The sequence below is a fragment of the Protopterus annectens genome, chromosome 10.part0, assembly GCF_019279795.1.
Source record: "Protopterus annectens isolate FY-2018-M chromosome 10.part0, PAN1.0, whole genome shotgun sequence".
NCBI lineage: Eukaryota > Metazoa > Chordata > Ceratodontiformes > Protopteridae > Protopterus > Protopterus annectens.
The window spans coordinates 1,764,355,856-1,764,369,459 of NC_056744.1; the positions used below are offsets into that span (position 1 = coordinate 1,764,355,856).

At 40.4% G+C, this 13,604-nt stretch overlaps 1 long non-coding RNA gene across 1 annotated transcript in view; it reads left to right on the top strand.

The window, feature by feature from the left end:
- Nucleotides 1-4,440, top strand: part of LOC122812875 — a 164,204-nt gene extending 159,764 nt beyond the window's left edge. The window contains exon 4 of the long non-coding RNA XR_006366596.1: nt 4,360-4,440. This is a non-coding gene — a long non-coding RNA (uncharacterized LOC122812875). The remainder of the gene's footprint in view (nt 1-4,359) is intronic.
- The last annotated feature ends 9,164 nt before the right edge of the window (nt 4,441-13,604 follow it).

Genomic DNA, 13,604 nt, shown 5'->3' on the forward strand with positions numbered 1-13,604 from the left:
ACTTCCCATACTCTGGAACAAACTGCCTGTCTATATCAAACAAAGCTCCTCATTAGCACTCTTCAAGAAAAATCTTGATGATCGGATGGGAAATAGTAAATTCACTCTGGGGATCACTTCTGTGGCTCTGCTCGACAGGGGAACAGGAAAATTATTTTCTTGGGTGGCGAAAGCCAGCGTACCTTTTTGGCTAGGCTTATATAGGCCCTAGGGCCAATAGCCTAGTACCTACCTATGAACATGACTCAACTTCCAAAAATAAAAAAATGGCCTTATCACGGTGTGCCCTTATAAAATTTTATATCACTAAAAATTGGAATGTCACATCTCCAATTACATGCGAAGGCTATTAAAAACATCTCATCTCACAAACTAGTTTATACAAAAACAGAAAAGAAACATTATCAGAAATATTGGGGTTACTTACTAGAAGTAATTCTTAGTTAGTTCTCACACTGACACAAGACCATTTTATATTATAAAATGACTGTATTATAACCAGTTCTTTTTTTCTTTCTCCTTGATATATCTAATTACATTCCCAAATACATTAAATATAATAAGTGGTTGAATTTCTATATCTCCTTCATAAACTGTCCCTTGTACTATCCCTCACTTTCTTAATTGATGTTAAAAATTTTTATACTCCATTTGATGATGTAGTGACTTCTAGTGTATATTGCGTATATATATGTGCATATACATATATATATATATATATATATATATATATATATATATATATATGGGTCCATGTCATATGGTCGACTGTTCATTTGACAAAGTTCATTTGATCGACAAGCATTTTAGGTGGGGGGCTTTGCCCCCCACACCCCCCGATGTGGGGGGCTGTGCCCCCACGCACCCCCTAACTATATACATCAACTCCAGGGTCGCACAACATTGGGGAAGGGGGCAAATGCTTGTCAGTCAAATGAACTTTCAGTCAAATGAACTTTCAGTCAAATGAACAGTCGACCATATGACATGGACCCATATATATATATATATATATATATATATATATATATATATGTACATTTTTGGGTGTTTCCCTTTTGTATGTACCGTTCATTTTGTGTTGTTTGATTTGATGTTTTGCTGTTAATATCTGAAAACTGAAATAGAGATTTTTGAAAGAAAAAAAAGATTCAGTGTGGACATTTATCAGGTATGCTGTGTTCAGGGGCTAAGCAACATGGATGGAGTTGGTTTGCCACATAGGTTTTGTCAATATGGTTTGTGGATGAAGAAGGGCAGTACTAGACCTTAGAGGGTACAATTTGGAAAAAGAATACACTCCTGTGTTGTGCATTCCTAATTAATGATGCACTGAGCAACAAAAAGCATTTTTATGTCTATTACAAAATGAAGCAGCAGAGGTAACTAGTCTAAATAATGTGATTTTTATTAAATATGAAAAAAGTTTGACACTTCTTTTACACATGTAAGTTAACAAAAAAATTTTAATGTCTCTCATAGTAATGCTGTTACAGTCCAAATGGGACTTCAAACAGCTTCCTTCTGCAGTATTTGTAGAAAATGTCCAGACTAATACAGATTATTTGTGCTTGTATCTTCTTTGCTGCAGCATACCCTCCACAACCACTGTTCAGGCACATTGTCCCTCCTGTGTCAAGAAGCCGACATTTGATTATCAGGGCCTTTGCCATGATTTTTATAATATACACAGTAGTGCGTGTTTACAGACATCTGTGTGAAAACCTTTTTCAGCAGCAGAAAACAATGTATGTGTAAAACAACTTTGAACATACTGTAACAGATATTGACAATTTACAAATCACTTTGTGTAACAGTATTTTGTCATAGGGCAAGCATCACCAGTAATCTAATAAGGATGGGGTGAAGGTGCTGGCTAGCACAGGCACAAGCTGTCAAGGGGGAGCATGACCACCATAGTTAACAATGGACACTTGAATGGGAGTGCGTCATTACACAGAATGAGTAAAGTTGGCATACATGAGTATGACAAAATGTGCATGTCAAAGGCACTTGCATACTGCAAAACTGGAAGTTAAAAAAAAATAGTTCAGCTGTGTAATCAGAAATGGCTGTCTCTTCACTAAATGACAATATGCTTCTGTAGTGTAGCCTGGCAACATTGTATTAGGTGTGTGGTAAAGAAACAATGACAGGTGCCTCAAACACATTGTAACAGCCAAGACCGGATGTTTTATAACTGGCGGATCTAGTTCTCTCATATGTCTACATACACACATTTTTGAAGTCAACGTAACCTGTCCCCTGTCCTGTATTTACCTTTAGTGCTTGTTGTCATGGTGGACTCTGCTCTATGTACTCCTGGCTCGTATCACCAACCCCTATTCTTGCCATTCTGGCAATTGTTATTCCTTGGTCCTATTATGTCCCTGGGGTTCTAAATTAGTTGATCCAAGCATTTTTTTCTTGATTTTGACACACACAGTGTCTCCGTACATTCAGATAGGTCATATTTTAGCTGCCCTCTTTTTACCCTGAGCTGAATTGTGCAGGCAGCCCAGTTTTCAGTGAACTAAAAAGGAAAGGGTGTTAGGAGCTCAGCATGCTAGTTAAAATTTCCTTTTGGTGCTGGGGTTCCATATCTGTTAAGGCGCAAAGCATTTCTAGATGCTTCTTGCAGTTGGAATGCTGTTGTCAGGGTACAACCCAGACCTCACTACATGTTCTTCCATCATCAATAAAGGATGTGCAAAAATAAACTACCGCATACTTTTACATAAGCGGAAGTAAAATTGTGCTTAGACGAATTCACACAGATAGATGTATGTGGCACACGCATCCCAAAAGGTGTTTTGTGTGTGTGACTGTGCTGCACTGTGTGCAGGACCAGCCTTAGGTCATCTGGCACCCTAGGCAAAAGGGCTCCTCGGCGCCCCTCCACACTACCTGGTGCCCCCCCATCCTGGTCTACCTATACCAAATAATTACTGGAAAAGTGCCCCTGGTAGACCAGCACCCTAGGTGGCCGGCTATGACTGTGTGTAAAAAGACAAAACATTATCCAGGAATGCAAGGATCGAGGGTTTGGGTCAAATCCGGTATTGCGACATAATCTCTGTTTGGGACTTGGAGCAAACACTGCATGCTGTGCTTTAGCCAGCTTCAGATTAGATAACGTGGAATTGGGCAATTGTGCTGTTACCAAGGAAGAGAAATATTGTAAAGTGATACTGAATCACAGAATGAAAAATGACACCTAACTTGCATTCCGGAGTACTGGTGTTAAGTAGTTGTTTGTTAGCTGCTCTTTTGTTAATGTATGATCAATTTTCTTTCTTTTTTTTCCTCAAAATATTTTATTTCTTTTTTTTCTCAAAATATTTTATTTCTTTTAAAGAGAAAAAAGAATGCAAAATATATTAAAATAATTATTGCATTTTACAAAATGAATGTAGGAGTACATATTACAAAATAAAAGGAAAATAAGCTCAATTTTCTGATGTGCATTCAGAACTCATTATCCATTGTGCCATTATTTGCTGTGTCACATAAGAATACTCCTATCTGTTAACCAGGTAGGCCTACTGGATGCACAGTCCCTTCTCAGGGGCGACCAAGGAACAGTGTATGATTAAGTGACTTGCTGAAGGGCACACTGTAGACAAATGAGGCCTGAAGGAATCAAATCCTGTACCCCAGGGACCCTAGCTTACTACCTTAATCTCTGCACCAACAGCTAAGACCTATGCATCTTGGTTGTGTTGAAAAGTAATTGCCATAATGACTGAACTGCTGTTCGGGGAGGGAGGATTGTTACTAATATTTGCATTAAGCAGCATTTGTTAAAAGTTAAATCTAGCATACAAGTTTTGTATTCATTATGTACTGCAATGATATAAGAACATTATATATGACTGTTTTGACTCAAGCTCAGTGCCAGCTATATCTGTGTAAGTGAATAAAGGTTTGTGGGCATGTCAGTACTGTGACATAACATAGCCAGTGGAATAAGTAATGCATTCTGTCTAAGCAAGGCGTATTTGCCTAGTCATTGCATGTACCTGTTGTCTTACGCAGTGATATGAACCTGAATGTCCTTGTATTAAAAAAATACTTTCATTGGAATAAGTGACACTCTGGTATCTTGGAATTAAAAAGGGAAGGGAATAGAACAAGCATATTTTGATATATAAAGGATAAATAGTAATATGTGGGTTGATTTATAAGAGGAGTGACATGATATTCATAGCAACTTTTTCAAAAAGCGGAAGGGACTGGAATCAGTAGCAATTGGTTCATGAAGGGATGGGAGTTGGGGCAGAACAAGCATTTTTTAATAGTGCTTCTACAGCTGATAATCAAAAAGAGTCTGAGATTTGTCTTTTGTTTTTACTCTAGCAGCCAGCTTGCCTGCGTAGCCCACCTCAGCCCAGCCCAGAAGGAAAGACAGCTAGCCATGGAAAGACTGATTTTTTGGGTAAGTGCAAGTAGTATTCTTAAGGCTCTAACTTTTTAAAAAGTGGCAATATTGTGTTTTATTTCAATGATTTTTAAGAACAATGAGTAGAGGTAAATGGGCTGCACTGTACAGTATTTGTATCTGTAGTAGTTTTGGGAATTTAAAGTATTTTTAAAGGTGTAAAAATGTGTATATACAAGTGTCTTTTTTGGGGGTGGGTGCCATTCCTTATTTTGAATCTATAGTGGTTGTGGTTGTTTGGGATGATTTGGAAGCAGTAGTTTTTAAAGGTGAAAATGTGTGTAGACCTTTTTTTTTTCTGGTGGGGTCAATGTTCAGGGATATATGTGCTGCATTGGATATGTTATTAATAGATGATCATGATAGTTTGTGTTTACAGATGGAAATGTTTCGTGACAGTTGGCACATTTTGAGTGGAAATGTGTGTAGTTTTTATTGCTATCTTTAAGAAGTTAAGATGTATTGCTTTGGGTATTTTTTATAATGGCTGTTTAGTAATGACTTGTAAGAACTACTTTTAAAATAAAAAATGTCTGTATATAGCTTTATTTTGGGGGTCATGTTCAGAGAAGTAAACATAGTGCGTTTGGTATTTTGTTAGTACAGGTTGTTGTGGATGTTACAGGATAGTTTGCTTTTGTAGGTAGAAGTGTGTGTGTGTGTGTGTGTGTGTGTGTGTGTGTGTGTGTGTGTGTGTTAATTTCTTAATGCTCTTATCAAGATGTTTCAAATGTACTACTTTGGGTATAGTATGAATATGACCATTCACAAGAACTGGAACTTAGACTGAGAACAAGAGGCACAAATTTTAGCGCAGACAATTTATTTTCCACGTTCGTCAATAGACTTCATCAGAAAACAATACATCCAGCAGTAAAAAAAAGTTGGTTTAAAAATATCTGTAAGCCAATAGAAAGTACTTCTTCATCCCACAATTAAGTGACTTCACAAATTCAAGTATTAGAGACATACACTTCTATAAAAACTATTTCTTCAAGTGAACCCTGCGGTTCTTTAAAAAACACTTGATGTTGACTACATCATTCAACCCTGGTGCTTTGTCAGAGTTTAACCTGATCTGTCACAGCACTTCTTTTTGTTCTACTGCTGTCTTAAAATCCCCACCCCTTATATGGTGTGTTCCTTGTTCCAGAACTGAAAATAGGAACTTATTATAGGTAGGACACTTCAGTGTGTGTTTAAAAAACACGTTTCTACCATCCTTCTTTTTTATGCTATAGTAGTGCTCTTTTGTACTCCACACCTTTGGTTTTTGCAGTTAAAATGACCTGACACCGGAATAGTGTTTGGCAAATGTGGCAAATTTACAAAAGGTCCCTCTGTGTACCTAAACGGTACAACTTCCACATTTGTGCATGCCAAATGGTTTATTTTTGTGTAAAATAGTCCTTTTCTCTGTTTTTTTCTTCACCCTCTCAAATAATGATTTTAAATTATAGTGATTTTTATATACAAAATGGGGGTGGGGGCCAACTGTCACAAAAAAGATCCTGATTACCCCCTCAAATTTTCCAGTTGGTCCTGTATAATGCCTCTTATCAACCCACTATCCAAAGTCACGTTCAAGTTACAAAATATTTCTTTGAGATTCATAGAAACTTTATTGTCATTTAGGAAACACAAGTGCTACCTAAACAAAATTGCGAGTGTCAGCTGTTTTACAGGAGAGAAACAAACACAAAAAGACAGATATGATAGTTATTAAAGAATAAACAATATCTGTAGTACAAAACTATCTATGTAGCTGTCACACTTGCTTGTACACTATTTATTACATTGGACAACACTGACTTTGATAATTAACACATGAAAAGAAAAGTACACTATACACAGAGATGAGATTGGGTGATGTTGCACATAAGGAAGTGACTGGAATTGCACTTAAATGAGAATATATTAATTTTAGTATGCAATAAATAGTTACTGTATGGAAAAAGCAGAAAAAGAATGAGAGTGTAACAATCTATTATAGTTTTGATACATTCAGATTTATGTCTGCATTAATAAGTCTTATTGCAGTTGGATAACAACTGTTCATGAATCTGGAGGTCCTGCAGCGAATACTCCAGAACCTTCTACCAGAAGCAAGTTTAGTGAACCAACCATACGCTGGACGAGAAGTGTCAATCAGTATTTTGCGGGACCTCTTTTTCCATTTAATTTCAAAGAGCTCCTATAAGGTAGGAAGACTAGTGCCCACGATCTTAGAGCTCCTGTAAGGTAGGAAGACTAGTGCCCACAATCTTAGAGCTCCTGTAAGGTAGGAAGACTAGTGTCCATGATCTTAGAGCTCCTGTAAGGTAGGAAGACTAGTGTCCATGATCTTAGAGCTCCTGTAAGATAGGAAGACTAGTGCCCACGATCTTTTCTGCTGTTCTTGTTATTCTTTGCAGCTTCTTCCTTTCGACCATTGTGCTGTAAGTGCAGCTGCTGGTGATAATGCTCTCGATGGCTCCTCTGTAGAAGATAATTAGAACATTCATAGAGAGCTTTGCTTTTCTCAGCCTTCTTAGGAAGTGTAGTCGCTGGTGGGCTTTTTTAATTAGCTGGCCTGTGTTTATACTCCAAGAAAGATCCTCTGATATATGTACCCCCAGGAATTTTGTAGTTTAGACTCGCTCCACTTCTTCACCATTGATCTTGAGGGGCAGGTGCACAGCAGTGCTATTTCTGAAGTCGATAATAATTTCTTTTGTTTTACTTTGTTGGACTTGTTCAAGACTTTGGAACCACTATAAGGAACTTGTAATATGGACAGGTAGGGTGATATCCGATTGTCCATGACATACTTAGCTGTACTTCTTAATTTGTCTTCATGGTAACCTCTTTCCAAAAATAATGAACAAATAAAATCTATTTCATTAATAAAATCAATGTCTCCACTGGTCATTCGACTGGCCCTTGGGTATGTTGTCTTTCATAAATTGCAGATGAAAGCTTTTATAGTGTAGGTAACTGTTAGTAAAAGTTTTTTTTACAGTGAATCCTGCTTACAAATCTCTTCAGTACCTTCAACCATTCTAAAGTGACGTCCAAAAAGTTAACCTTTAAACCCACGTAACCTACAGTTAATTTTAGAAACTCAGAACCAATCTATAAACTCTTTTCACCTGGTTGAGGTCACCTTCTAAGATGCAGAACAAGTCCTCGACAAATCTTTTAAAAAACAAAACATGACGTCTACCCATAATAGGCTCCAAAAATGTGTGTTCCCACCATCCAACAACAATATTTGCAAACAAAAGGGGTGGCTGGAGACCCCAAAGCAATCCCTCTGTTCTGTTTCTACACTTTCTTATTGAAAAGAAAAAAATTGTTTTTCAATAAACATCTATCAAATCACAGCAGAAGTTGCATTGGTCATTAGAGAGGTTAGAAAATCTCCCATCATATTGTCTTGCATATTGTACTCCTGTTTCATGTGGAATACACGTAAAAAGTGGTGAACAAAATGATGTCCTTCATGGATGCATCTGCAGTCATTACAGCTGGGTTGTCCTGTCGTCAGGCAGCCCTTCTGTCGGCCGGATTCCAAAGTCCGGGTCCGGCTTCGGCTGATGTCGCACTTCACCCGACGTCATCTCTGTTGGTCTTCGGGTATAAAAGCATCAGCCGACGCCATTTTCCTCAGTCTTTCTTGCCGCGCTAAGCAGAAGCTGTTCGCAAGTGCCGGTCGGTCGGATCCAGAGATTATTTCTACCGAATACTACTTTGAAGACTTCTAAAGCTAAGTACCCCGTTGGGGACTCTTTCTTGCCTCAGCCGATGTCAGAAAAAGTTAATAATTGTTTAACCTGTGGGAAACAAATACCTCATAAAGATTTCCCCTCTTTCTGTCTGCCTTGTTTAGGCCCAGCCCCCGACGTAGCACCCTGTTCGCCTGTGCTTCCTTCAACCGATTTAGGCCGGTCGGAGTTTGCAGAACAGTTTTTCGGTACTGATTTTATTATGTCGCCGGATCCTCCGACAACACTTTCTGCCAAAAAACGCAAAGATAAAGACCGACACTCGCGGTCCGCGGTTTCGGCCGAAACCATGCTTAAACCGCGAGTGTCTCGGTTTCGGCTGAAACCGAGAAAACTGATCAAAGTACAGCTGAATCTATCTCTACAGCTGAGGCCCCTGCTATTGAACCAACCTCAGAAGTTTTATCGACTACCAATGACTTATCAGACACCATTCCCTTGGATGTCTCTACCCCAGCACGTGGTGCTGCTAGGCCTCCAGCAGCCATGTCCATTAAGGCCTTCGCCAGGGCTAAAGCAGCCAAGACTTCTAAAAAAGTGCCTGTTAAACCCCCTTCTACCAGGCCCTCTTCTAGTAATCAAATGCTTACTTTGGCAGAAGATTTAATTACATTAATTAGAGGATCTCAATCTCACCCAGACAGGGCCTCTCAGCCCCTGAGAAGAGACCTAGGGCAGAGCCCCCTGAGCCAGTGTCCTCTGATGATTCAGCTGATGAATCAGACATAACTGACCAGCCAGAGGCCCCTTTCTCCAATTTTGAAGATTCTGATGCTGAAGAATCTATTCCAGCTGCTTCTCCTCCAGAAGAATTCTCCTTTGGGGAAACCTTACATGCCATGCGAGAGCATTTCCAATGGCAGCAACAAGATTTTCAGATTCTAGAAAAGACTTAGAACCTTTCTGCCTTCCACAGCACAGGCCCTTAGCTATACCTCCTGTTCTCTCTGTGGTAGATGATGCTTTCAATGATGTCTGCTCTGCTCCAGATTCACTGCCCCAGCCCCTGCCAAACCAGACAGATTTTACAGGGTGCCAGATACTCATCACCACCTTTACAAGGCCCCTCTTGCAGACCCGAATCTATATCCCAGGGTCCCAAGGCAGTAGCGACCATAGCTAAAACCCTATTCCTTCTGAAAGGGAAGCAAGGTCACTAGACAGATGGGGTAAAAGGTTTACACTTCAGCTACTCTCTCAGCTAGAGCTTTAAACTGTCAATTTCACATGATACAATACCAAGAGTTTATGCTTGATCAGTTAACTAAAAAACTAACCATTGATGAATCTCTTGATAAGAAATATGTATTAGAGATGGTAAATAACATACAACAGGTTAGTAACCATTCCTTAAAATGTGGCTATGATGCACTGGAGGCTTCATTTAGATCAGCCATGACTGGCACAGTGATAAGAAGACATGCATGGCTAAAGGAGCAACCTCTACCGGATCATGTTAAAGCTAAGTTGCTAGATGCTTCTATGGATAAGACAAGCTTGTTTGGTACACCTGCACAGCAGGTTATAAAGAAAATGGAAGAAAAAGCAAAATTAGTCCAAACGGTTAAAGATTTCCTGCAAGTTCAACCCCCAAGGTTTAGCAGGAACTGGCCTGCCAAAAATTGGTCCTTTCCAGACTCCACAAGATTTCAAAGGGGCAGGAATAGGCGTCCCAGAGGCAGAAACCAATCTAGAGGTGGTGCCTACAGAGGACGACAGTGGCAAGGTAACAACAGAGGCTCAGACACAACCACTGCCACTACAACAGCACAGCCACAGTGACTTAACCCTAAACCGCCTACCAGGGAACAAATAACAGCTCCTCTAGGCGGAAAGTTAACTTTATTTTCAAAGAACTGGCACCACATAACAAAAGACAAGTGGATTTTACAAACCATAGATCAAGGTTACCGATTCCACTTCCACACTTTACCAGTCAAAAGAGGAATGCCAAATCTACCTCCAAATCAAAAAGCAGAAGCTCTACAACAGATAATGGAGTTAGCAAACATGAGAGCTGTGGAAAAGTACCAACAGCAGAGCAAGGAAAGGGTTCTACTCCAGACTATTCCTAGTTCCAAGAAAGGAAAAAGTTGGAGACCAATTCTCGACCTGTCCACCTTAAATACATACATCATTGTACCAAAATTCAAAATGCTGACCCTACAGCAACTTCTTCCCATGCTGGGCAAGGAGTGTTGGCTGGTAACTCTAGATCTCAAGGAGGCATACCTGCACGTCCCTATTCGACCAATCTGCAGAAGATACCTCAGATTTCTTGCAGGATCAGAGCACTATCAATTCTCAGCATTGCCTTTTGGCTTATCTACTGCGCCCAGAGTATTCACAAAATGCCTGGCATCAGTAACATTGCAGACTACAGAATTCAAATTTACCCATACCTGGACGACTGCCTACTACAAGGGACAACAAAAGCAAGTTGACAACAGATTTACAAAGGGTCATTTACTTGCTACAAGCACTGGGATACACAGTCAATTTACAAAAGTCAAGGCTGATACCATCCCAAACAAGGACTTTCTTGGGAGCGGAATTGGACACAGTAAGACAAATGGCATTCCTAACTACAGAAAAACAAAAAGAACTCCTCTTTACTTCTTGGCACTAACAAAACTGAACAAGTTAACAGCAAGAAAGGTACTGCAGGCCTTAGGCTTCATGGCATCATGCATAATTTTGGTCCCATTTGCCAGACTTCATATGAGAAAACTACAGTGGTACCTAAGGAATTTATGGTCCCAGCACAGGCACAGCCTAGAAACAGAAATCCCACTAATTCCATGCATAAAACAGGAGTTCCTATGGTGGGCTCAGGCATGCCAGTCAAACCCAGGCCTTCCCTTTGAGGTCAAGCAAGCCAGAACATCACAACAGACGCTTCAGACCTAGGATGGGGGGCCCACATGATGGACAAACGCGTGCAAGGATTGTGGACTCAGGATCAACTTCACCTGCACATCAACCTAAAAGAAATGCTGGCAGTAAAACTGGCAATCCAAAGGTTCAGACCATTTCTCAAAGAGGGTCAGTTGATGATAAGGACAGACAACACCACAGTCATGTGGTACATCAACAAACAGGAGGCACTCATTCGCACCCTATGCAGACTGACTTTGGAACTGTGGACCCTGGCACTCAGCTACAACATCCAGCTACAGGCAATATTTGTACCAGGAAAAGAAAATACTCTAGCAGACATATTAAGCAGAACCACATCCGATGCCCACGAATGGCACCTGCACCCGGACATCTTCAAGACCATCACAAAGAAATGGGGAATGACTCAGATCTATTCGCATCACCCCACAATCACCAGCTCAAAAATTTTGCACAAGGACATTCCACCCATTAGCATGGAAAGTGGACTCTCTCCTTCAGCTGGAAAGGCCTAACAGCATATGCATTCCCACCTTTTCCCTTGATACACAAAGTATTATTAAAAATCAAGGAGGAACAGCCAAGAATAATCCTGATAGCTCCAAACTGGCCAAGACAACACTGGTACCCTCTGCTGAGGAGCATGTCTCGAACAATATGTGGCCAATACCACTGATGCCCTTGATGCTAACTCAGAACAACTACAGCACCATACATCCAAACCTAAAACGTTACAACTGACTGCATGGAACATCACATAGCAGCAGCTAATCAAGAACTTTCCCAAAGAGTTAAAGACATTATTCTTGAAGCACGCAGACCTTCAACAAGAAGGAACTACGCTGGAAAATGGAAAAGGTTTGTCACCTGGAGTTCTGAAAGAGGAAAAGATGTGTCAAACATAGATATGCCTAATATTCTGGAGTACCTGGCGAACTTCTATTCAGGCCTGTCCTACTCCTCCATCAAGATACATGCATCAGCTATTTCAGCAGAATACAGCTTTGATCCACCTGTTTTTCACACCCTTTGCTCAGACAGTTTCTCAGAGGAATCAAGAATGTAAAACCCCAAGGAAACCACCATTGCCAACTTGGGACTTAAACTACTAGAAAAGTTGACACTTTCACCCTTTGAACCAGCAGCAACAGCAGACCTAAAATACCTGTCTTGGAAAACTGCTTTCCTACTGGCAATTACTTCAGCAAGGAGGGTTTCAGAACTACAGGCCTTAATGGCAGTGCAACCCTTCCTAATCTTCCACCAAGATAGAGTGTCCATGAGAACTAATCCAACTTTTATGCCTAAAGTGGTATCCAGGGTGTCCTTAAACCAGGCAATCCACCTACCTACCTTCTTTCCCAACCCACAAAACAGAGGGAAAGAATATTGCATACCTTGGATGTACATAGACAGCTACACTACTACTTGGACAGAACCAAAAGCAACAGAAAGACTGACCAACTTTTGGTAGCCTATGCAACAGGAAGGGAAGGAAGAGCTATTTCCAAACAGACAATCTCCAAATGGATAGGAAATTGCATTCGATTCTGTTACTCTTTCCATGGAAAACCAATTCCACAGAACATAAGACCTCATTCTACAAGGGCAACAGCCACTACCACAGCCTTCTTACGAGGAGTGGCAACCAAAGACATTATTGAGGCGGCTACTTGGACCTCCATGCATACATTTGCCAAGCATTATAATTTGCCTCTATATTCCAGATCCCGAGCAGGGTTTGCCACTGCTGTACTGCAAGGGATCCTAAACACACCATAATCTTCCTTTATCCTCCTTCCCTAGTTGGCTATGGTATTCTACCCAGTTAATGACTGCAGATGCATCCATGAAGGACATAGTACAGTTTTGTACCTACCATAAATGTAGATGTCCGAACAGGATAGCAACTGCAGACAGGATTAACCAACCTCCTACCCATCTGTGGTACTCCTAGGGTGTTTAACCCCCCTAATAGCTAGCTGGTGGGGAGTCTTTTATGGTGTATTTGTTTGTATATATGTACATACATGCTTATTTTTGTGTTTACCTATACCTTTCTTGGAAACATTGGCATTCTATCCAAAAATTTTAGCCTTCCTAGAGGGCTTCTGGCATCTGGGGCAAGAAACACTGAGGAAAATGGCGTCGGGTGGTGCTTTTATACCCGAAGACCAACAGAGATGACGTCGGGTGAAGTGCGACATCAGCCGAAGCCGGACCCGGACTTTGGAATCCGGCCGACTGAAGGGCTGCCTGACGACAGGACAACCCAGCTGTAATGACTGCAGATGCTATCCAGTTCGGACATCTACATTTATGGTAGGTACAAAACTGTACTTTTTCTTGGGTCAAATGAGAAGGTGTCATTAAATTTCCTGAAGTGTTCAAAAAAATCCCAACAGTTCTGTAAAAAAAGAACTCATTTTACTGACCAAGGGGTTTAAAAAGGAATCAACTATAAGGGAAATTCCTTCTGTGATGTAATTAGGCACTGA